At 41.8% G+C, this 25687-nt stretch overlaps 2 long non-coding RNA genes across 2 annotated transcripts in view; both read left to right on the top strand.

Annotated features, from left to right (window-relative positions):
• Positions 1-8550: 8550 nt before the first annotated feature.
• LOC127582933 (uncharacterized) lies at positions 8551-13801 on the top strand. The gene is made up of 3 exons (XR_007958188.1): positions 8551-8658; positions 12871-13579; positions 13731-13801. It is a non-coding gene; the product is annotated as an uncharacterized LOC127582933 (long non-coding RNA).
• A 1-nt stretch (position 13802) lies between these two features.
• Positions 13803-25687, top strand: part of LOC127582932 (uncharacterized) — a 35458-nt gene continuing 23573 nt past the window's right edge. Inside the window, exon 1 of the long non-coding RNA XR_007958187.1 lies at positions 13803-13881. This is a non-coding gene — a long non-coding RNA (uncharacterized LOC127582932). The remainder of the gene's footprint in view (positions 13882-25687) is intronic.

Below are 25687 nucleotides of genomic sequence, written 5' to 3'. Positions count from 1 at the left end.
GTAGTGTTCTATTTTTACAGAGGTGGTCGAATTTATATAAGTAAACAATGAGAAGGGTTTCCAGTGGCAGTACCCAAAAGGACTCAAATTTATTTAAGATAACCAGAAACAGAACTGGAGGTGCTATGAGTAACTTTTTATGTAACAAAAAAACAGTAGATGCTGGAAATCTGAAATAAAAATTTAAAGTGCTGGAAGCGTTCAGCAGGTCAGGCAGCATCTGTGAAAAGAGGTGTTAATGTTTCGAATGAAAGATGCTTTGGCATTTTCTGTTTTTTATGGAAGAAGATGTTAGAATGTACTCAAAAAGTGATGGAAGCATTCAAAAAGAAATAAATAAGTACTTGGGAGACAAGAGACTGCAGATGCTGGAATCGAGAGCAAAAAACAATCTGCTGGAGGAACTCAAATGCTGCTTGACCTGCTGAGTTCCTCCAGCAGATTGTTTGTTGAATAAACAATTAATGGGAAAATGCTAAGATTGTGAAAAACCAGGGTAATGGAACTAATTGGTGTTTGTGGAGAATCTTTACAGAAATGATGGGTTTCCGAAACTGCATTGTCTATGATTTGTTAAACACTTATCTAATCCATCACTCAGAATTTTGATTTAATCACAGTTACTATTTGGAAAAAGATTCATCTGATTTGTTTATTATCGTAGTGCCTACAATTTTAATTCAACCCCTTGTCTATGCCATGTGGATTGCCATGCTTCACATCTGTGTATTAAGGTTGCACAAAGACAAGTTGAATATAACGCCTGTAGATTACACCCATAAACTGAAAGTTCAGGCCTCAGACCAAAAGCAGAAATACAAATTTATTTTGGGGAAATTTTGTTGCAAAGGTTTATAACATTGAATAACTATCATTGCAATTAATCTTACTGATCCTTTGCAGAATTTGTATTTCTTTTGTCAGAAATGGTGGTTCAGACTGTCCACGTTTACCAGAGAGAAGAACGAAGTTGATGGGGAAGACAAAAAAGAAAGTATTTACCACAAAGCCCCAGGCCTCTGCTGTTGCACCACTTTAAAACTGTATCAGTTAATTTATATTCCCACTTATCACTCTTCCCTTTAAAATGCTGTTGCAAGCAATGTGTAATATTTCATCTATTACACAAGTAATATCTATCTGCCTATTTCACGAGTTTGCCACTGTGCTGGCTATTGTTCCATTAACTGATGGTTTTCTAAGTTAAGTGGAATTTAATCTCAAATCATCTTATTTACATCTTTTCCCATTGCTGACACTAGACTGACTAACTTGTGGTTAGTTCAACCCTGAACGAAAATCAAAAAACTGCAAATGTTGAAAATCTGAAATGAAAACAGAAACTGCTAGAATCACTCAGCAAGTCAGGTAGTATCTGTGGAAAGGGAAACAGTCAACACTTCAGGTCCAGGACCTTTCATCAGAACTGCTGTCCTACCTGCTGAATGCTTCTAACATTTTCTAGTTTAATCCTTGCCTATTTTGAATATAGGCGTTCCAAGCTTATCACTCCTACTTCCCCCTCAAGCGGCAACATTGCTTCCATTGTCAAAGAGAAAATTGGTCATCGCTGATCACTTCCTCATGTGGCTCTAGACCAGATCCCCTTCCCACCTTAATTAGTACTGAGTCCATCCTGTAAAAATCACTACCTCATGTCAATTACCACTCAACTTTCAAATTCCCAGCTTTGGCTTCCAACCACACATTTCTGCATCAACCGAGAAATTTAATGTGACAGAGAACTGAAAGGTCAGTGTCACCATTGCAGACTGAACAAAGACGTTCAGCTAAGCAATCGCCCAATCAGATGTCACTTTGATTCTCCATCCCACTGACCTCTCTGACTTTGCTCACCTACACTTTTCCAATAAAGCCCAATGTAAGCTCAAGGGACAGCATATCATCTTGCAAATAGGCATGTTCCAGCCCTCAGGACTCAACAATGAGTTCAACAATTTCAAGTAACCAACCTTTCCAGTTTGTGTCAGAACTGGCCAGTTCAGATGAAACAACCTTTGAAGTTGTTCCATTTTTCACTCTGCCCAGATCCTGCACTGAGTAGTTACAGCATTCTCTTTTATTTCAGATTTTCAGCAACTGCTGTGTTTTATTTCTCACAGTTCCACCATTTGTTTTTTTCTCTCTCTCCTCTGTTCTCATTCATCTCCCTTTATTTGTATTTCTCCAGACAGGTCAGTGATAATTCACCACGCTTTCTCAGCCATCACCACCTCCGCTTGTGTCCTTCAGTCTCTCTCGGTTCTGCTCTGTAAAAGATATTCCCTTTGATCACCCTTCACCCTTTTCTGCAATGTAAAATGTGTTTAATTTCTAACTCTTCCTAGTTCTGATGAAAGGTCATCAATCCATAACATTAACTCTGTTTCTATCTCCACAGATGCTGCCCAACCTGCTGAGAATTTCCAGCATTTCCTGATTTTGTATTTCAGGTTTCTAGCATTTGCGGCTTTTTTTTGTTTTTCCAGAAATGCTGCAGCACAGATCAGCATTACAGTTAAAACTCCATGGAACCATGAACTGCTGGCCTCTCTCAGGATGTCAGCATTCACACTTAGTCCTGATGAAGGGTCTCAACCCAAAACGCCGACGGTCCATTTCCCACCATTGATGCTGCTTGACCTGCTGAGTTCCTGCAGTGTTTTGTGTGTTGTTCCAGATTTCCAGCATCTGCATTCTCTTTTGTATCTCCATTGTGTGTTCACACTTCTATCACTGCCTGTGCCCTTACTATTGCCAGCCATCGTAGACAGGCCCTTGCTAAGATGGCAGAGTCTGAAATCAACCCTTCTGAGCCAAAGCTGCCCAAAATTGTTCTCTAACAGTGTCTAGTTTCCCCTGCTGAAATTCACCAGACCCCTGTCATGCTCTAACGTTGTATGAGGACAAGCAAAGGGATATCAAGGGTAACCACTAACCAAATATGCAGTGATGATTAACTGAAATTTCTGAGATCTATACCATACTTTTATTCGTTTGGAATGGTTATCTTATAGTGGTTTTTGTTTTAGCATGTACGATGATCAGCATCAAAGGAAAGGTGAGTCTGATGGTGTATGGGGATAGGGATTGCATTTTCTAGTATAGTTAAATGAGGCTGTCTAGGCTGCCTTCTCCCTCGTTCTTTTCCTCTTCCTCCTGATCCAGCTGTTCTTCATCATGATCCTTTTTCAGCTTGCTTTTTCAGTAGGTGGCCAGTTCTCTGGCCTCATGCTGGCAAGATTGCATAGCATGCAGCAGGCCACCATGCATCTTGATCTTCTCTGCTAGAGACTACCGGACAGCAGCAGGGTGGTCTAAGCATTGTTTCTGCATGTCAATGGTCCACACCTTTTATGTGTCTGCATGCATGTACGCATGCTTCCCACTGGATTTTTGAGCCCCATTGTCAACTGATAACCCTTGCTACCCAGTCTCTACCTTTTGCTTTGACACTGTGGGTCAAATGCAATTGGCACAATGGATTGCTGCACAATGAAGCCATTGTGAATACTGCTAAATGCATGACAGCCTTCATTTATGTCATTTTAACATGGCAAAACATTCCAAAGATATTTGTAGCACTGTTACCAAACAAAAACTAAACCTGAGCAACATAAAGAGATATCAGAAGGAATATGACATGAGGGAGATTTTAAGTAGCACCTTAAATGATGCAATAAAGGGAGAGGTTGAGGAAAGGAATTCCTGAACTTAGGTGCTTGGTAGGTGAAGACATAGCTGCTAATGATAGAATATTAAATGTGGAATGAGAAGCCACAATTAGCGGAGTTATGGGACTGGAGAAGATTACAGAGAAAGGAAGCAGTGCAACCATGGAGAGATTTGGAAACAAAAATGAGGAATTAAATCAAAGGTGTGGTTTAACCAAGATTTAACAGTGGGTTGAGCAAACAGGATGGTGCAAGTTAGGATGTAGATAGCAGAGTTTTTGATGATTTCTAGCTTATTGATTGTGAAAGAGGAAGTCCACCCAGGAGTAATTTACAGTTGTCAAAGGTGAAAGTAACAAGGCATGAGTGAGAGATTCAGCACATAAGTTGAAGCAAACATCGAGAAGTAAAGCTAGTGGGAGCTGACACTTGGTTCTTGGATGATATTTCTGGGAAGCAACAAATTACTGACAAATAGGAGGGTTTAAGAATAGATCGCCAGCAGACACCCACGGTAACAGAGCAGGTGAGAGAACACATTCTAGCTGATTGCATGGCTAAATCTGAAGGATAAGAATAGAACCAGGGAGTGTCGTCCCACCCAGCTAGATGATGGTGGAAAGATGTTGAAGAGGATTGTGTGGCCAGCCATGTCAAAGGCTGTAGGTATATGGAAGAAATTAGGAAGAATAATCCACTGTCACACAGAATGTCATTGGTGATAAGCATCCATTTTGTTCTGTGGCAGAGGGAGCATTTTTGGCATTCAAGCAAGGAGTTTGAGGTATGATGGGCACAGTTTTGGAGGGTACAACAAGTTCAAGGTCTCTGGGGGAGAAAGTGACTTTGGAAGATGGGCAGTAGCTTGCATGAATAGCTCTCGAGCTATTTTGAGAGGGGTGATAAACAACAGATTAAAGGGAAGGAAGATAGCACCTGAAACCTCAGCTAAAATGAGAGAAGAGATGGTTGTTTAGTGGGCATAGGATCAAAGGAGCAAGAAGGTGCATATTATCAACAGGATGTGTTTGTTCAGAGAGGGCATGAGGGAAGAAGAGTGGGAAATAATGAAGATGCAAGTTTAGTGCTATGGCTGGGAATGATTTGGCCAGTATAATTCACTGCCTGCATTCACAGAGCGGTTGGATCTCAATGCAGCAGTGGTTGTGGTGCTTCTTAGTGTTGAAATGCATCATCTGCAAATCGACAGAAATGCATCTTGCATCTGGATTTTACTCCTATCGGTAACTTTCTTCTTCGAGGATGCATTTTCTTTCCCCATCTGTCTGATTAGATCATGTTGCACAAAATAGCAAGACTTGACTCTGAGAAATGTGTTGTGTAAAAATGGATTGGCAACTTGGAAGTACGACAGTCTGGAGAATTAGTTCATCTTGACATTTTAGTCAAATAATTCATTCACTTTTGAATCCAGTTAAACCACTATGCCAGTTAATTCCAGTTTTCAGAAAATTGACACATACTTAATGAAGAATGGTATTTATGATATTTATGGTATCATTTATGGTATTTATAATAATGTAGTGATAAATAATTAAACATTATAAAGAGTCTGAATGAAACTGGTACAATTGCATAAAGTGAAATTGTAATTTTAGACTGATTAAAACTGTATTGAAAAAATTATAAGAAAAATGCAAGTAGGGAAAATTTTGACAGGTAGAAAATGACGGCTAAAAGAATACTCAGAAGGCTGCAGGGCTGGAGGTGCCTCTGAGAGAAGAAATACTGCCTTCATATCAAACGAGCTGATTTTGGAGCGACAAACTCTCCACTCTCAGCCCTGATGCAGGGTTTCGACCCGAAATGTAGACAGTTTCTTTCTTCCCACAGATGCTGCCTGACCCACTGAGTTCCTCCAGCAGATTGCTTGTTGCTCCAGATTCCAGCACCTGCAGTCTCTTGTGTCTCCAAGGAGCTGATTTTCATTTGTGGCTTCTGTTACATCATGAGATTGGAAGTGCACTATCATGTACATCCGTATGTTTGCCTTCTATGCATTTCTACTGCCCAGCTAATTCACACCATGTTGGAGAGCTCTACTCAAGGAATGCCAAATGCTGATGGGAACCTTAATGGAAAAGAGAGTTTCTGTCAGTGATCAGGAAGGCACATTAGTACGCACCTACCCTCAAGCATTGAACAGTAGAAGCAGGAATTGGCCATTCAGCCTCTAATGCCTGTTGCAACAGATCAGGAGTGATCTTTTACTGTTGCGCCAATTTCTAGCACTAAGCTAATATTTCTTGATTCTCTCTCCCAACTCTTGCGCAGATTCCATCAACTTCATTGCTTAATAATGATGCAATGGAGGTGTATATCTCTGCAGCATATACATCGTTGACTATATCAGTGCTGCTTTCTGGCCCCACATCATCCTGCTTCAATCCTGTATCACCACCAATGTACATACTCCTTTCTGAGGGCACTATCCATGCATGTATAGGAGGTACAATGACTGCCCTTTTACCTCCTTCCTTCCCACTGTCCATGCTTTTCCAGATGAAACAAACTGTTGGCAAAACATTAACTTAATTTTTGTACCTCACCTACTTACTCTAATCTATGCAGTCTAAATTTGCAACTCTAAATTCACTAAGTTGTCATAGAACTTTCATACAAGGGCAGCACTTGTTTTTTGGCAAGCTAACTTATATATTGCAAAGGATGAATGGAAAGTCCCCAACACCACCTTGTACTTCCGTCAGGGCCAATATCCTAGCAGCAAATCCAAACTGTTAATTCCCACACTGATATTATCTCCACTGGAGCTCCAAGGCCTTCAACCTCAGGGACCCCAGCCATCCATAGATAGCTTGTACCATCTTCCCAAGATCTTTAACTAAAACTTCCTTAGTAGTCACATCATTTCAGACCCACCTGCTCTTGCTCCAGAAATTATATTTGTTCCCTTTAATTATTCCTGCCCAGTCAGTAACACCTCCAATGCACACTGACACTTCAATAGTTTTGGTTCCTGTCCCTAACCATCTCATTTCTTCTATTGGTATCTAATCTCTCTGCTCACTTCCCCACCTGGACAGTCTAAGGGTCCTCCACTTCTTGCCTGAACAAGATACCAAAACAATATTCAACCATTTGCACCATCCTTGTTAAATTTATTCTCACATTGAATGACTCCTTTGATAGTGCTCAATCCTCATCTGCTAATTTGCAATTGCTTATTTGCAAGGTCAGCCCCAGGCCCCATCTCAAATTATTTCAAACAAATATATCTATATGTATATATGTACATGTTAAGGTACCAATCATTGTTTGAATAAATATGGTGATCAGTTTCCAGACCACTTGTATTAAGTGGCTCCCTGCTGTGCACTATTCTAATAGTGAGCAGTCATTGTTTACACAGTGAATTTAAAACTCTCACTGCTTATAGGTAGCAATGGAAGTAGTTGTTAGCTAATATAATTTCCTTCTGGGTATTTAAACATTTTAAGAGAAAGAAAGGACTGCAGATGCTGGAATCTAGATGAAAAGCACAATGTTGCTGGAGGAACTCAGCAGGCCAGGCAGCATCCGTGGAGAAAAGCAGGCGGTCAACGTTTCGGGTCAGGACCCTTCTTCAGGACTGAAGATAGGAAAAGGGGAAGCCCAGTATATAGGAGGGAAAAGCAGAGCAGTGATAGGTGGACAAAAGAGGGGAGGTGGGGTGGGCACAGGGTGATGATAGGTAGATGCAGGTAAGAGATAGTCATAGGCAGGTGTGGGGGAGGAAGGGAGAGCAGATCCACAAGGGGATGGGTCAAAGGTAAGGAGAGAAAAAAAGGGGGGTAGAAAAAAGAGGCTAGGAAAGGGAAGAAAAGAAAAGACATGGGGGGGTGGTGGTGTGAGGATTACTTAAAGTGATAGAATTCAATGTTCATGCTGTTAGGCTGCAAGGTTCCAGGACGGAAACTGAGGTGCTGTTCCTCCAGTTTGCGCTTGGAATTCTCTTAGCAGTGGAGCACCCCGGGAACTTCCCACTGCCCCCACCATAGGTGCAACACCTGCCCCTACACCACCTCCATGACCTCCATCCAGGGACCCAAACAGTCCTCTCAGGTGAGAAAGAGATTCACCTGCACTTCCTTTAATATCATCAACTGCATTCAGTGCTCTAAGTGTGGCCTCCTCTACATTGGTGAGACCAAACGCAGATTAGGTAACCACGATCTGCATCTCCCCGTTGCCAATCACTTCAACTCCCCCTCCCACACTATCACTGATATGTCAGTCCTCGGCCTCCTCCACTGCCAGGAGAATTCCAAACACAAACTGGAAGAACAGCACATCATTTTCCATCTTGGAACCATGCAGCCTAATGGCATGAACATTGAATTCTCCCACTTTAAGTAGTCCCCACCATCCCCCAACCATGCCTTTTTTTCCCCTTTCCTAGCCTATCTGTTTTCTTGCTACCCCCTTTTTTCTCTCCTTACCGTTGACCCATCCCCGGTGGATCTGCTCTCCCGTCCTCTCCCGCACCTGCCTATCACTGTCTCTTACCTGCATCTGCCTATCGCCACCTTGTGCCCACCCTGCCTCCCCCCTTTTGTCCACCTATCACTGTGTTGCTTTTCCCTCCTATATATTGGGCTTCCCCTTTTCCTATCTTCAGTCCCAAAGAAGGGTCCTGACCCAAAACGTTGACCGCCTGCTTTTCTCCACAGATGCTGCCTGGCCTGCTGAGTTCCTCCAGCATCATAGAGTTTAAACATTTTAATGTGTTTTATTATTGCATATTAATGCTTTAATAGTTTTAGAATATTATAGGGAATATTTGTATCTATTTGTGGTGTGTATGGGTACAATGGAGAGGACTTAGTGGTACCTGTTTTTTGTATTACCTGCAGGTAGTTTATGCCCCATCCCTTGTGGATAACAAGGATTTAGTATACACTTGTGGCAAATATAATGCTGCTTTAGAAACCCATGTGAACCCAAGATATATCCGCTTTTTCGTGTAAGTAATATTTTTTGTTCACTGTCTTCATATGGATCATCTCCAACTTTTCCCTTCCTTGACTTCTCTACATCCACTTCTGAAAGTAAGCTAATGATTAATATTCGTTAAAAGACCACTGACTCACTGCTGGCTTGAATACAATTCTTCCCATCACTTACTGCTTGAACTCCATTCCTTTCTCCCAGTTTTTCCATATCTGTCACATCTGTTTTGACGATGCCCCCTTCCCTACCTATGCTTGGACATGGCCCTCAACCAAGTTCATTCCATTTCCTGCACTGTTCCAGAACTATGACAGAGTTTCACTTGTTCTTACCTTCCACCCTACCAACCTCCACTTTCAAAAGATACTTTTCACCATTTCCAACAATTCCAGTGTGATGCTGCCACCAGACACTTCTTTCCCTCTGCTTTTCAGTATTTTGAAGGGAATGTCTCCCAATACGCACTGTCTCAATCCTCAGTCACCACTAACAAATATCACTTCCCTAGGGGCCCACTCATGCAATTGTAGGAAATGCAACACCTCCCCTTTTATATCCTGCCTTCCTATTGTCCACACATTACCAGACGAAACAGCATTTCAGTGATAATTCTTTCATTTCAATATACTGTATTCACTGCTCATAATGCTGCCTCCTCTCCTCTACTTTGGAAAAAAACAAATGTAAATTGGGTGATCATCTTATAGAACACTTTTGTTCATTCCACAAGCGTTGCCCCAATCTTCTGGTCACCTGTGACTTTAGACCTTTGCACTACTCTTTTTCTGATACCTCTGTCCTTTGCTTTCTGAGGTGCTCCAGTAAAGCTCTTCATCTTTTGGCTCGGCACAGTAAAGTTTTTTGGAGCCAACACTTTCAGATAATAACATATGAATTAGGAAGACATACAGCCCCTCAACACTGCTCTGCTACTTAACAAGATCATGGCTGATCGATCTTCACCCTTGACATCATGTTCCTGCCTGATCCCAATCACCCAGAGATTCACAGCAGACGAAAACTCTGCTCAGCCTTGAATATACTTGGACCCAGCGTCCACAGCTCTCTGCAGTAGATAATTCCAAAGATTCCGAATACTCCTCTTTCTCTAGTCACAGTGATTAAGTTCCTCACTTTCTTTTGCACTCTCTTGGCTACCTATTGTTTTCGGTATGATTTTAGTGCATCTTGACTATTAAGATGGATACGAAATATTTGTTTAGCTCCTCTGTCATTTCCTTGTACTCCCTTATTAATTCCCCTCTCTTGGCTTCTAAGGGAGCTGTGTTTACTTTTGCTGCTTTCTTCATTTTTACTTGAATGAGAAGTTACTATCTGGTTTTGTATTTCTCATTACTTCTGTTCATATACTGTGTTCTCCCACTTCTTTTGAATTTCTAGAGTCTTCCTTTGCGAGGTTCTAAGGTTCTCACAATCCTCAAACTACTGTTTGCAACTTTAACCTTTTTTCTTCAATCTTATACCATCCTTAACCTACTTAGACATGGATGGATTATTTTCCTATAATCATAGAGAATTATATCTTTTAAACTAATTTCCCAATTTACCCTAGCCAAAATCCCTCATACTGATGTAATTGCCTTTATCTTAATTTAAAATTTTGGACTTCTTCACTCTCTGACTGAATATGAAACTTTTGTCATATTCTGATTATTCCACCCAGAAGAATCCTTTTCTATGAGATTACAAATTAATCCTCTTATTATTAATGACCAGCTAAAAATAGCCTATTAACTGGCTGAGTCTTCAACGTATTGTTCTGGAAAACAATCTCGAATGGATTCTGCGAACCTTTCTCAAGACTATCATTGTCAATTAGATTTGCCCGGTTTATATGAATATTAAAGTGTCCTGTAATTATTGCATTACCTTTTTTATAAGCACCTATCATTTCTTTTTTGATAGTCTGTCCAAGTATAGCTAATGTTAAGGTGCCTATAGATTACTTGCACCAGTTCATAGATGGCCATTGGTTTCTCTTATTTCTAACCCAACTAAATCTGCTTCCTTATCCAAGCCAAGATCCTGTGGTACTACTATCCTAATACACACCTTCATTATCAGTATTTCATGCCAGATGCAATTTAATGTGGAAAAATGTGAGGTCATTCTCTTTCTTACAGAAAATAGAATGGCAAAGTATTTTCCAAATATTGAAAAATAGAAAGGTGTGTTCAGAGGGATCCATGCATCCCTCTACATGAATCACTGAATGTTAAAGTGCAGGTACAGCAAGGAATTAAGAAGGCAAATGGTATAGTGGTCTCATAAGGAGTTGAATACAATAAGAGAGACAATATAGAACCCTCATGAGACTGCATCTGGAATTTTGTATACAGCTCTGGTCTCCCACTTTAAGGAAAGTAATAGTTGCAATAGAGGGAGTTCAGCAAATGCTCAGCGGATTGAATCCTGCCATGGCAAGTTTGTCATTTCAGGAGAGATGAAGCAGATTGGGCCTAAACTCTCTTTAGTTTAAAAGAATGAGTGGTGTTCTCATTGTAACATAGAAAATTCTTATGGGGTTTGACAGGATAATTATGAAGTTGATGTTTCACCTGGTTAGGGTGTCTAGAAGCAGGGGCCTCAGTATCGTTGGATCAGCTGTTCGGGGCTGATGTGAGAAAAAATGTGTACACCTAAAGGATGGTGAATTCTCTCTCTGAGTGCTGTGTTTGCTCAGTTGCTAAGTATATACAAGACAGAAATGGATAGATTTTTAGGGATATAGGAGCAGTTCAGTAAGTTGGCTCTGAGACAAATAATCAGCCATGATCTAACTGAATAGTGGAGTGAGCACCAGGGGCTAACTGGCCTCCTCCTGCTCCTTTTTCTTATGTTTTGCCATTCTAAACCCATCTTTGGCTATCAGATCAAGTCTTTTTATCTGTATTTCTGCTAATAATCATTCTGTTATTCCCACGTGCACCTTTAATTGACCATTGGACCCATTGTTTGTTTTACTTGTTCCATTACCACCTCATTTGCCTTCCATCATTTTGTCATTTTAGCTCTTCTACCCTACCACAAACCTCCCCTCTCTACTTTTCTATAACTTAGAACTTGTTTTGTTTCTGTTTCCAGTTCCAATAAAATATCATTGGCTTGAAACATGACTTTTTTTCCCTCACAAGAGATAAGAGATCCTTTTTTCTTTGGATGGTGGTTGGATGCCAAAATGAGATGGGTCCGATAACTTGGCAGGAGATAACCAAAGCTTTGGACCTGTCTAAGTGTACCAACATAGAAGACCCTGGTCAAGAAATTAAATTGCTTCTATATGCCAGCATTAAATCAGTGCTGTGCACTTAACCAATGGTTAATCATGCCAGTGCAACTGGGACACAGGTGAGAGTCTCTGTTGTTTTGAGTATGATTTGTTTTCCTGGTAACTGTTTGATTAATAATGATCGGTAGTTCAATACTCTACACCTGCAGACTGAATCATATACTGATTGGCTTCAGGGTTCCAGCCCTGAAAAGGCACTTCTCCAACAAACCACAGCACTGTTTAGAATGGATGTGCTGCTGTACATTGAGATGGCTGTTAAAGGTGTGAAGCAGAGGGACCGTGCTCCCAACTCACCTTTACCAACAGAGACCTTTGTATCCTTCCGGACAAGGGAAAGCTGTGTCATCAGAGAAGAAAGGCAGCCAATGAAATAATGCAAGTACGTCTTCCATGACCTCAGTTATTCTGTCAAGGTTGATGCCCTGACCCTTAGCTCGCAAATGCAGCCTTGAAACGCACGTTCCACAACAGCAGCACTGTCACACCCTGTAGCTCAACAGACAAGTATGCATTACCTGACCCTGATAGCCATGGTCCTGATTACCTGGTGCACTTTTCCCTGACTTGGCACTCAACAACCCACACATTCAGTAAGCAAACATCACACACTTGACAACTGAACTTTGATAAGCATATCATTATAGTATTTTGATTTTAACTTACCCCCTTGTCTTACCTGCAATGTTTGCCTGTCCCAGTGGAGGACTCTTCCTATCCCAATGCTCAACAAGTTTCCTCCTCTTTAGGGGCATTGGTGATTTCCTGGCTGCCATACCTGAATGAACTTTCTACATGATCTATTAATGCCTTCTCGTGGCAATGAATGACTTCCTACATATACACAATTGTCCACTGCTGTTATCTGCAACGTGGATTTACCATTACTATGCTCTTCTTGTCTTCCTCTTGTAGCCTCAGAACATACCACTGCCATGCAAGCCCCTAACTTCAACCTCACAGGAACAGCATTTCACAGAAGAGAATAAAGAAGATTCTGCACCATTGCACCTGATACAGTCAAATATCAGGTCTAACACTGATGCCTCGAGAGTTGACCATGCCTCGTGAGAGGTGCATGTTTCAGGTTGCAAAACAGCTGGCACTGCTGGACTGCAGAGAGAACTGAATGATAGGGAAGCTAGTTTGGCTGTTGACCAGATGGAAGATCTTATGTCAGTTCTGTCCTGAAGGACCCAAGTGAGGATTACAATCGGGGAGCATTCCTGGGAAAACTACTGCAGATCCATTTGAAAATGCTTGGCACATTATTCTGCCTGCCTGAATGATTACAAAAGATTGAAGGAGCATGGAAGAACCCATCGTCAAACTCTCACAGGACCCTCCAGAGATCCACGAGAAAGTCCTTCCCAGCCTGAAAGTAGTGGTTACATTAATGCCAGCTGATATTGGCATTTCCATGGAGCAAGTTTCTGCCTCCATTGAGGCACAGGTGGATATCAGCCAAAGTCTTTGTGCTTTAATGGAATCCCAGCCTGTTCCAGTTCAGGAGGAGGGAAGCAGAAGTGGGAGGAAATGGAAAGAAAAATCAATTCTTGGATTAATTACTACAGATCTGGAACAGTGGAGAAGGAAATTTCATTACCTCACTCATTTGGTCAAGGTTAGTGCTGCAACCCTAAAATACATCTGATAATTTCAGAACTGCAACATTCACACTCGCAACTGCTGCGAGCATATACAGTACGCATAAACAATACTTCATCACAGCAGCCATCTCATGTCAGCACGTCAGTTTTCTTTCTGTCTTTCAGGATGGAGTAACCATTGGTTGCCATAACAAATGAGAGAGATCAATTACCTCACAAGATTGGAGAAATGGGTGATGCAGGTGTTGGGCTTGGATATCACAGAGCCCAGAACCCTAGCATGATCTTAAAGTTATAGTTAATGAAGATATGCAAGGTGCACAAGTTTTGCCTTTCGGGTGCTTCCCTTCCTCAGTGTACTGTATGCTCTGTCTCTCTCCACATATATAATTCCTGAACACTTCTCTTACCAACAGCCCTCCCCATTGTTGCCATGTTCTTTTGCCTTTATCAATGCACGATTGTAAAAGATCTCGCCTGACCTGCACCTCTACGTGTAGCAAGGAGAATGACATTGTGTCATTGTGCTTGAGATCTCTTAAGCAACTCAGTCTCTGACATCACAATAAATATAGTGGGTAATTTAGAGGCACACATTTCCCTTAGTGAGATGCCTAACAACAGGCAAAACAGGGGCAGCTTCAGGCATCCTACTGCACCAACTTTCTGAAGCGCTATGTTAGGTCTGCCTATTTAAGAAGACTAGAAGTGATTATATATGGATATACCTAATGCATTATGTGACCTCCCAGAAAGCCTGTGAGAAACATTCAGCACTGTGAAGAAGTCCTTTCCCAAACTACATTGGGCTTAGAACCGAGGCTGGAGCTCAGTTTTCCACTCTGGAGATGGCAGGCACCTTAATGCCAGCAGATTCTGACACAACCGCAGTGCAGCAGTTGATAGATGCTCAACACAGTGATGTAGTCACTGTCTGCATCACTTTTCTCCTGTTATTTAGTGTTCAGTTTGACCTCGGTGATATTACGGAGGAGAATTTGCTTCAGTTGCATTTAAATCAGCAACATGTTCCAACACCTACAGTGTGCAGAAAACATTGACATAATAGGGATGTATTTTTAGTCAGTGTAGCCAAGCAGGTTCAAAGTGAAAGGAAATCTTTTCATTGTGACAGCTGTGTTATTGGGACTGGATTCTCTGGTAGAACATGCAAATGGATGACCGATTATGCCAGCTTTGAAACTGCTAATGTTGCATACTTCTTCAGCGCACAGAGGCATTAGGTACAGGTATGGAAAAGATGTTATTCATTTTTCTAGGCTGTTTTAGCGTATTGTTTAGGACATTAAGGTAGTGTCATCACTGGTGTGCACAGCTTGAAGGCAACCTGGTAAGACAGTCTGCAGGCATGGGACCAACATATTATTTAGGACATTAAGGTAGTGACATCACTGGTGTGCAGACCAACATACTGCACATGGTTTGAACTTATAAACAATGCCCTTCTGGATAGGATGATATCCCCGCTCAGCTTGAGGCACAGTGACTCATTACAAGTTGAGAGCAGTTGGGGAGTGTCCTGTTACAACTTGATCAGGTAAAATCTGTTGGACTGACTGGGGGGTAAGAAACGCTATTGTGATTGCTGCTTATGCTGACCATTCCAATCAATCATCGAGTAAGACAATGTCAATGTGAAACATAAAGGATTCAGTGAGGGGATCTGAGCTGCTGTTGGTTGAAATATTTGGCAGTGATGATATGTCATGGAGTTAGGCAACTCTGTGTGTTTCCACATTTATGCACCAGAGGTAAGGGGTAGCAACATTACCAAGGACTGAAAATTGTAGGGATACGTGGAGGGATATGCGCCTGAAGGAAATTCACTGGTTTACTGTGCCATTTATGGCTCATTGCAGAGTGCAGATTTACGCAACTTCATAGCAATGCAACAGCATATGGACTTAATGTGGAGTAAATGGCATCCTAAGTGAAGCATGCAAGTTTGGCAAGAAGTTAATCCATGCTTCACTTTCAAAGTGGGTTATGTAATTTCTACGTTAAAATCTGTTCGAGGGAGACCATGGCATATTGTGTTACTGATTTTGAAAGTGTGACTTTAAATAAAGTGAGGAAGTTTAATACTGGTATTATAGAATTTTTAAACACTTGGGACAGTCTGTCAGCTATTTGATTCATCGTGCCTTTGCTGTCAGTGTCTTGTGTCCACACCTCTCCATCATTGGAAAATTGTAGGTTGCTGGGGTTTGGGAAGCAGTCATCAGTGCTTCAAAATGTTCCTGAGGTGGTCACAGGTCATTATTGTTCAGCTTGGAAAGAGGGCCACTCTTGATGTCCCCAACAGTTCTATAGGTTGTAGAGATTTTGGGTTTGGCAGGTGGTGTCAATGTAGTCTGGGCAGGTAACGAACATGTATTTTGTAGATGGCACACACTGTAGCCAGGGTTGCCTAAGCTGGAGACGAATGGTTAGGGTGGCTACTTTGTCCTGGATGCTGTGGAACTTCTTGAGTTTTGCTGGAGCTCCACAGCAAATTGAGAATATTCCATCACTCTACTGTGTAAATCTTACATAGAACATGAACAGTACAGCACAATACAGGCCCTTCGGCCCACAATGTTGTGCCGACCTTTAAACCTTGCCTAAGACTATCTAACCCCTTCCTTTCACATATCCCTCTATTTTAAATTCCTCCGTATGCTTATCTAGCAATCTCTTGAATTTGACCAATGTGCCTGCCTCCACCACCGCCCCAGGCAGCGCATTCCATGCCCCAACCACTCTCTGGGTAAAAAACCTTCTTCTGATATCTCCCTTGAACTTCCCACCCATTACTTTAAAGCCATGCCCTCTTGTATTGAGCATTGGTGCCCTGGGAAAGAGGCACTGGCTGTCCACTCTATCTATTCCTCTTAATATATTGTACACCTCTAAATTTTGATAAAGCTTTAGGTCTCATGAACTGTTGTCACAGAATAGCCAGCACTTAACATGCTCCATAGCCACAGGATTTATGTGACTGGTCTAATTGGGTTTCAGGTCAATGGCAACCCTCAACGTTTATGGTGGGGGAACTGATAATGGTGATGCTATTGAATGTTAAGGATAGGTGGTCAGATTTCTCTTGTTGGAAATGATCACCTCTGGCACTTGTGTCTTGCAAAAGTTACTTACCACTTTATTAGCCCAAGCCCTGGTCTTAGTGCATGCAGGCACAGACTACTTCATTTTCTGAGGAGTTATGAATGAAATTGAGCTTTGTAATATCATCAGCGACCCTCCCAACATCTAACCTTGTACAGTCATAGAATTGTATAATTATACAGCACATAAATGGCTCTTCAGCCCAACTCGTCCATGCCAACCAAGGAGTCTGCCTGTGCTCGTCCTATTTGCCTGCATTTGGTTCACATCCCTCTCAACTTTTCTTATTCATGTACATGTCAAAATGTCTTTTAAACATTGTAATTGTACCCGCCTCTACCTCTTCCTCTGGCAGCTCGTTCCATATACCCACTGCCCTCTGTGTGAAAAACTTGCACCTCAGATCCCCTTTAAATCTTTCCTCTCTCACCTTACAGCTATGCCCCCTGGACTTAGACTCCCCTACTCTGGTATCCCCTATGCTATCTATGCCCTCATGATATTATAAATCTCTACAAGGTCACACCTCAGCCTCCTTCGCTACAGGGAAAACAGTCCCAGCCTACCTAGTCTTTCCTTGTAATTCAAGCCCTCCAGTCCTGACAACATCCTCGTGAAGCTCTTCTGCACCCTCTCCAGCTTAGTCATGTTCTTCCTATAACATTGTGACCAGAACTGCACGTGACACTCCAAGTGCAGTCTCACCAACGTCTTGTACAGCTGTAACATGACGTCCCAACTCTTGTACTCAGTGCCCTAACCGATGAAGGCAAACGTGCCATACGCCTTCTTCACCACCCTGTCTGACTGTGTTGCCACTTTCAGGGAACTACTTGTACCATTAGGTGTCTCTGTTCTACAACACTCCCCAGGGCCCTGCCATTCACTGTGTATGACCTACCCTGGTTTAACTTCCCAAAATGCATCACTTCGCACTTATCTGAGTTAAATTCCATCTGCAATTCCTTTGCCCATTTTTCCAGTTGATCCAGACCCTGCTGTAATGTTAGACAACCTTCTTCACTATCCACTATTCCTTGCCTTTCCAAATGCTGATAGATGCTGTCCCAGTAATTTTCCCAACACTGATGTTAGGCTACCTGGTCTGTAGTTCCCTGACTTATCATTGTGGCCCTTCTTAAATAAAGGCACAATATTAGCCACCCTACAGTCTTCGGGTACCTCACCCATGATTAACGATGATACAAAAATCTCTGCTAGGGTCCCAGTAATTTCTTCCCTTGCTTCCCACAACATCCTAGGATATACTTGGTCAGGCCCCAGGGATTTATCCATCTTCATAAGCTTCAAGACCACCAACATTTCTTTTGTAATATTGCTATGTTTCAGGACGTCACTGTTCTCTTCCCTGAACTCACTAGCTTCCATCACCTTCTCCAAGGTAAATACAGACGAGAAGTATTCATTTAAGACATCGCCCTTCTCCCGTGGCTCCACATTTAGACGACCACACTGATCCTTAAGGAGTCTGATTACCCTTTTGCTCTTAATATAATTATATAATCTTTTAGGATTCTCCTTTACCTTATTTGGCAAGACATCCCCTTTTGTTTTCCTGGTTTCCTTCTTAAGTGTACTCCTACATCCCTTATTCTCCTCAAAAGATTCATTTGATCCCAGCTACCTGTACCTGACATATGCCTCGTTCTTTTTCCTGACCAGGGCCTCAATATCCCTCGTCAGCCAGGGTTCCCTAATCCTACCAGCTTACCAGGAACATGTTGGCCCTGAACTCTCCCTGTCTCACTTTCAAAAGCCTCTGATTTTCCAGGTGCCTCTTCACCTGCAAACAGCCTCTCCCAATCAACCTTTGCATGTTCTTGTCTGATGCCAATGGAATTATCCTTGCCCCAATTTAGGACATATGAACCAATCCTCTCTTTTTCCGTAACTATGTTAAAACTAATAAAGTTATGGTCACTGGTCCCAATGTGAGGAAAAATGAAGAAAAAATCATTGACACCACAACTAAACACAATTGGATTGAAATTCTGCCCGAGAACTCCTGCTGTAATGTTTTGGGGCTGGGTTGACTGACCTCCAGCAGATGCCTTGTGAATGGCAAATTTGAAGCTACCGGGCTGATTCTGAGTCAATCTCATTTAGGACAATGGCAATGCCACACCACATAGGGTGACCTCACTTTGAAGACCGTGCTTTGTCTTGTAAGGACTTTCAGTGGCTACTGCTATCTATGCTGTAAAGACATCCAATGGATGGACACACCTGCCATAGGTACTGGGAATGAAGTTGATTTAGGGTCTTCCCTCATGTTGGTAGAGGCACAGTACAGCATTATATTCTTCAGGACTTGGCCAACTAAGTCAGTGGCAGTACTACCAAGCCACTCTTGCTCATGGATATTGAAGTTCCTTACCCAGAGTATATTTTGTGCCTTCACTACAATTAGCACTTATTCCATCTGTTGTTTAACATGGATGAGTTCTGATATATCAACTAAAGGTAGATGATAGATGTTAAGACTTCCTTTCCCATTTTTGACCTGATGCCGTGAAACTTAATGGGTTTTAGAGTCATTCTTGAGGACTTCCAGGACCATTCCCTCCTGTCCATCCAACAGGCTAAACCTAACTTACCAGTGGAACAGGACATACCCAAGGATTGTCATGGATAAGTCTAGCACATTTTCTGCCAGATATGTTTCTGGGTGTAAGACATCAGATTGTTTCTTGACAAATTTGCTGACTTAAACACCAATCCCCAGATATGTGTAAGGAGGCCTTTGCTACCCCATCAGGCTTTACTCTTATTCTGTACCAACAGAGCAGCTGAAAGGCATGCTTTTGGCATTTCAGGTATGAAAGGCATGCTTTATGCTGCTGTTAAATCAAAGCAGTCTTCAGGAGCCACTGATGGGCTGCAGTGACAACACTGGTGAGTTTCCCATCATGGATTGGAGAGGCAGTTCAAACTTCCTGTGTGAGCAGCACTCAACCAAGCTTTCAGGTGGTAATCTTCTGCCAGGTGGTTCTTCACCATTGTTCTTGAACAGAGTCTTCATGAGCCTGAGGTATTTAAACAAAATTCTGTTTCCAGTACTGAGAGAAATTCTGAAGCATTTTGCCCCTCTTTCATGCAGAGACTCTTCTTCAAGGTTCGTCAGATATTCAAGGCTGTACTTTGTCAAAATTCCATTTTTAAATTTAAATTTTTTTTAAATTTTAAATTTAGACTTTAAATTTTATTTACAGTGTGTTAACAGGCCCTTCCAGCCCAACGAGTCTGCGCCGCCCACTTTAAACCCCCATGTTAACCTACCTGTACATCTTTGGAATGTGGCAGGAAACCGGAGCACCTGGAGGAAACCCACGCAGACACGGGAGAACGTACAAACTCCTTACAGACAGTGACGGGAATCAAACCCCGATCACTGGCGCTGTAATAGCGTTGCGCTAACCACTACGCCATCGTGCTGCCAATGAAAGTATTGAAATATGAAATATGAAAATAATGAAAAAATATTTTCAGATATCTGACTTCAAGTGTTTCCCAGGTACATGTGCCCTCACAGCCATATTTCTCCAAAATACTGCAGACATTTTAAATAAACAAGTGTAGATATGTCTACAGCACTTTGAGCAGCATTCCCAGCCAAAGAGTAATGTGTTATCTTGTCCATGTAATCCCATAGCCAGTTGGTATCAGGATTGGCTGTTATTGCCTCCCTATCTGGATGAGAAGCTGGTCTGGTAGTGTCCCCAACCAAATAATCTGGACAATGATTACCATCTGAACTTTCGATCCTTGTAAATCTGTGTGCCCATGATGACCTCTGGCCTTTGCAATAGAGGAAGTGGTCAAAGTTCCCTCTTGCGCAGATTGCTTTAATTATTGTACAAATCTAATGCAGTTTTGAGCTGCAAACGTGAAGCATAGTATGGAATTGCTGCTGCCAGCTGGCCTGGTTTGGAGCCTAAGAATTTCAGGGAGCAACCACTATCTCCTCTACAAACACAAGATGCTGGAATTTGGAGCAACACACACAAAATGCTGGAGGAACTCAGCAGGTCAGGCAGCATCTATGGAGGGAAATAAACAGTCGACGTTTTGGATCGATACCCTTCATCAGGAAGAGGGCAGAAGCCAGAATAAAAAGGTTGGGGGGGGGGGGGAGCACAAGCTGGCAGGTGATAGGTCAGTCCAGGTGAGAGGGGGAAGGTAGGAGGGTGGGAGGGGAATGAAAGGAAATGATGTGAGAAGCTGAGAGGCAATAAGTGGAAGAGGAAGAAGCTGACGACGAAGGAATTCAGTAGGAGAGGACAGTAGAACATGGAATAAAGGGAAGGAGGTTGGGAGTAGGAGGGTGATGGACAGGTCATGAGGGTGGAAGAGGGGAAAGAGAAGGGGTGAGGGGGCCACAGGAATGAGGGAGAACAAAGGTGGGGGAAGAGGGGGAAACAGTATTCCAGACATCGCTGAATGGCTGGAGATGTGTTTGCCCACCTGTTTCCCCACTGCCTTGGTAAACCTTTGCTTTCTGATCCATTCCTCCCCATAGATCTGGGAGCAGGGGCATGGTTCACTGTAGATTCTTGGGCAATAGAATCTGCAGGTATAACCCCTTCTTCTTTTGTAGCCCTGTTCATGCAATACACTCAATAGATCCCCACTGAAACATCCATGATAAAAAAAGTAATAACTGCAGAAATGACTGCAGCATTCATAAAACGTTGGTTTTACAGTCGTGGGTACACTCCTGCGGCCCAAAGTTAAGCACAAGTGACCTCCCAACAAAGACACTGGAGGTTAATGGCCTTTTTAAATCTTCCCCTTCAACTGACCCTGTCCCTACTTGCTCAGCCTTCCCTTCATCCCCACTATTTTCTCTCTGTTTATCATAAATAGCATTAGTTTGTATTTAAAGTAAAACTTTATCGTTTAAATCAAATGAAAAGAATAAAATGATAATGGGAAAAATGTGTAACTTGATTCTCTCTCTCTCTCTCTCTCTCTGTCAGACATTTGAGGGGGCAGATGAACCTCGAACAGAGTGAAATGCAGAATTTCGCAGGACCGTTGTTCATAACACAGCAACATAATATATCCTCCATAATACAGAGACAAGCACAATTTAGTGAGGCACTCAGGTATCAACATGCTTCTTACATGCAACTGGACTCAATTGCTGAACGATCTATCAGGATGATTAATTGGAGATTAATGCTGTCCCCTGCATTCACGACTAAATATATATTAAGGCATCATAGAACTGAAGTTCAACAAATGAAGCAAGGATTCTGTCATTTGGAAAATATGTCTTAAGGTACATCTGGTAAACCTTAGAATTACAGCCCTGAAGAGACTGCAGAAATACTATCACTAGCTGTATTTCATACATTCACAGCATACAGACATCACTGGCAAGAGCAGCACTTTCTGCTCAGCCCTCATTGTTCCTTGAAATGAACAACTTACTAGGTCATTTCAGAGGGGAGTTAAGGGCCAACTACATCAGTGGGACTGAAAACACGTATGGGCCAGACTGAGTAAGGGTAGCAGATTGCGTTCATTGAAGGACATTGGTGAATCAGGTGGGTTTTTGCAATAATCTGTTAGTTTTATGATCAACATTACTGATACTGGTTTTATATTCCAATTTTTTTTAATGCTGGGATTTAAACACAAGTTTTCAGTTCAATGGTTCAGGCTTCTTGATAAGGGTTCATTCCACATGTTGTCACCAAAAAAAAGGTTTAAAGTATATTTATGTTTAAGAAAATAATGATGATGAAAATGGACAAAGCCTTCAAGAAAGCAGAAGAGATAGAATCATCTGTGATCAAACTGAAACTAGAGTAAGGACTTAAATTTATTTTTTAGTTAACAAACTTATGCAACCAAACTTCTGTGCCTGTTCCAGTATACTTATGTTCACCACAAACCCCCACTTCATGGAGATCTCCATTCCCAAAGACTATAATATTTTCCTCTATGCTACATTCTCACATTCATAAACTCTCATTACAATTATTTTAACCACTGTGTAGATCCTGCATTCCGCTAATGTACTTGATCTAGTTCCCAATCCCCTACTTCACCAAGCTCAAATCGCAGATGTCGTTATCATTTATCAGTGGGTCAGCTTACATTCATATGGTTGAGATGAATGAAAAGTGGGACGGATCCATTCTGCATGTCTGCAGTCCAATGCAGAAAGCTTCTAATTCCATCAGGATATTGGAGAAAGCAAAAGGCTTTCTCCAATATCCTGATAGAATTGACAGATGGAAACTCTCTCTTGTCACAGTGAAGCCTCTGTCCCTGTAGTCTTGGTTTCAATTGCCTTCCTTTTGCATTGTTGGGATGCGCTATTTTAATTTATTATTTTTTTCAGGATCCTGCTATCACTAGCAAGGCCAACACTTATTACTCATCCCTTTCTACCCTACAGATAGATAAGGGCATTTTCTGAAACCTCCTTAATCCATCTGCGGTGAAAGTATTCTCCCATTGTTTCTGTGTAGGGAGTTTTAGGAGTTAGATCCAGCAATGACAAAGGAATAGTAGTGCATTTCCAAGTCAGGATGTGTGGTAGAGGTTGCATGTTTCCTCGATGTTCTTTAGTAACCTAGGCAAACAACTGCAGTGTGTTTTGTTGATAGTGTACACTATAGCCATTGTGTACTGATAGTGGAGTGACTGAATGTTTAGGGTCGTGTATGAGTTGTCAATCAAGTAGTCTTCTTTATCCTGACTGATGCTGAGCACCTTGAGTGTTGTTACTCCTGACATGGTAGGACCATACCCCAAAGTCAGCATCAGCTCCAAGGCTTTGGAGCTGTTAAGCAGCGGTGCTAATATTTGTGCCCCATGCCACCTTGCTGCCCATGTCTTAAAAATTCCACTTGGCATGTTGCTGCTGCTGGAACCTCCTGGCCTTTTGCTTTCTCCAATATCCTGATGGAATTAGAAGCTTTCTGCATTGGACTGCAGACATGCAGAATGGATCCGTCCCACTTTTCATTCATCTCAACCATATGAATGGAAGCTGACCCACTGATAAATGATAACTTGACATCTGCGATTTGAGCTCTTTGGTCTCTCAGTTGAATGTGGTCATACTGATATGCATGTGACAGTCCATTGGTTGCTGAGTCTTGTGAACACAATAACCTGCTTCCTGTACTGCAGAATGGTTCTTAAATGAAGGTTGCACTAACTGCCATACCTGTCTCCCAACATGTTTACAAAACTCTTTTATCTGGCCTCTTGTTATAACTATGAGGTTGTCCTTTCTGCTGATATCACAAAGAAAAAGATCAGAAAAGGATTTATAGGCAATGAATTCATTACACATAAGTCAATTTGGACATCCCTCCCCACTCTACAACTTCCTACCAATTTTAGGTAATTAATTTCTATTGATTGAAGTCCTGGAAGATTTCATGTAAAAACAAAGGATGCAAGTCTTCGGCTGGTTTAAGTGCCTGTTTCAGATTATCCATCCTTTCCTGTTCAGATATTGGGTACCATCCCAAATAGGAAAGCTCTCAGTTTCCTCATTGAAAAGATCAGTGTTGTGACTTCTCTGTGGTGTCCATCAGCAAATTACTTCCAGTGTGAAACCACAATTCAAGAAAATCAATTTTATCTCTGGACAATCCAAGGCTAACTCATGTCAGCCAGGATGATCATAAGGTTATCTACTGTTGACCTCAGTGCTGGGGAACAAAAGGCAGAAAGGGAACAACCTAGGCTCTGTTCCCCAATTATTAGGTAGTTACCCATGCTGGAAATATATATTAGGATAAAATATTTCCCAAATTAGATATCCATCTTTCTCTCATGTATCCCATAAGCTTTTGTATGACTGGCCCATAGGCTGAATCCAACATGTAAGCTCCTTCCATCCAGCCCATAGAGTTCCTGGTTGTTCCACGTCCAAAGTCAGCTCTTGCAATTCTTTTGCTCAGAGCTTTGGAAGAGTTGTGTCCTGAATTAGGGATTACACAAGGGTTGAACGAGGGAGAAATCAGCTGGATGCAATGAATAGGAAGGAGGAAACAACTCGGACAGAGAAAAATTTGAAAGCAAATAATGCAGATATTGGAATTCTGAAATAAAAACAGCAGGTCAGGTAGCACCTATGGTGAGTGAAATAAATTTATCATTTCAGGTGGCTAATTTTTCTTCTAATCAGCACACATAATTTAAAGTATTAGTGAGCAAATTATCCTTATTGTCATCTACAAAGACCAGGAATGTTGACAAATTCATTACCTTGTCTCTGTCAGCTAATGAAAAACCTACCATTATTATTGTGCTGGTAATCCTACTCATGTTTCCCATTGTGAGGTGTCTCCTGAGAATATAATCTTTGGAGAGGAAGGGTAGCTATTTCAGTGCACAGACCTACTGGCAAATTCCTGAATGGAGAAGGAATAACAGGTCTTGCCTTCTTCTTCAATATATAGTGTTTAGGAGAAAAAGACACCTGGGCAGTTAATCAGATTTTAGACAAGAAGCTATGAGGTATATGCCTGGGGCCTGGAATGGAACTTGAAGTGCAGGAGGTCAGTTTTTGCCATTAAAAATTGATGGAAAGAAAGGGAATTTATAAACCAAACATGACAGCTCACAAAAGGGATTGGACACATCATTTATTATTTCTTCCTATATTTCTGAGGACTGATATAAGGCTGACTTTCTGTGCACAACACAATTTAATGATACCCTTCGTATCTCAACTTATTATTGTTCAGTCCACTCTAGATGAATCAGAGAAGCAGACATGAGAGACGATATCCAAGTTATATCACGAGGCAGTAAACAGTTGCAGGGTTTGGCCATATGGTCCCTCGAGCCTCGTCCATAATTTAATAAGGTCAAGGCTGATTTGATTGTGGCCATAACTTCACCTGTCAGATTCATAGAACCCTTGATTCCCCTGTTCTCCAAAAAAATCTGTCATCTCAATCTGGAATATAGTTAGTCTCAGCATCCAGGATTCATTC

This window comes from Pristis pectinata, chromosome 25 (assembly GCF_009764475.1).
Source record: "Pristis pectinata isolate sPriPec2 chromosome 25, sPriPec2.1.pri, whole genome shotgun sequence".
Taxonomy (NCBI): Eukaryota; Metazoa; Chordata; class Chondrichthyes; order Rhinopristiformes; family Pristidae; genus Pristis; species Pristis pectinata.
The sequence above is the reverse complement of the archived record's forward strand: the minus strand, read 5'-3'. Positions and strand labels throughout refer to the sequence as shown.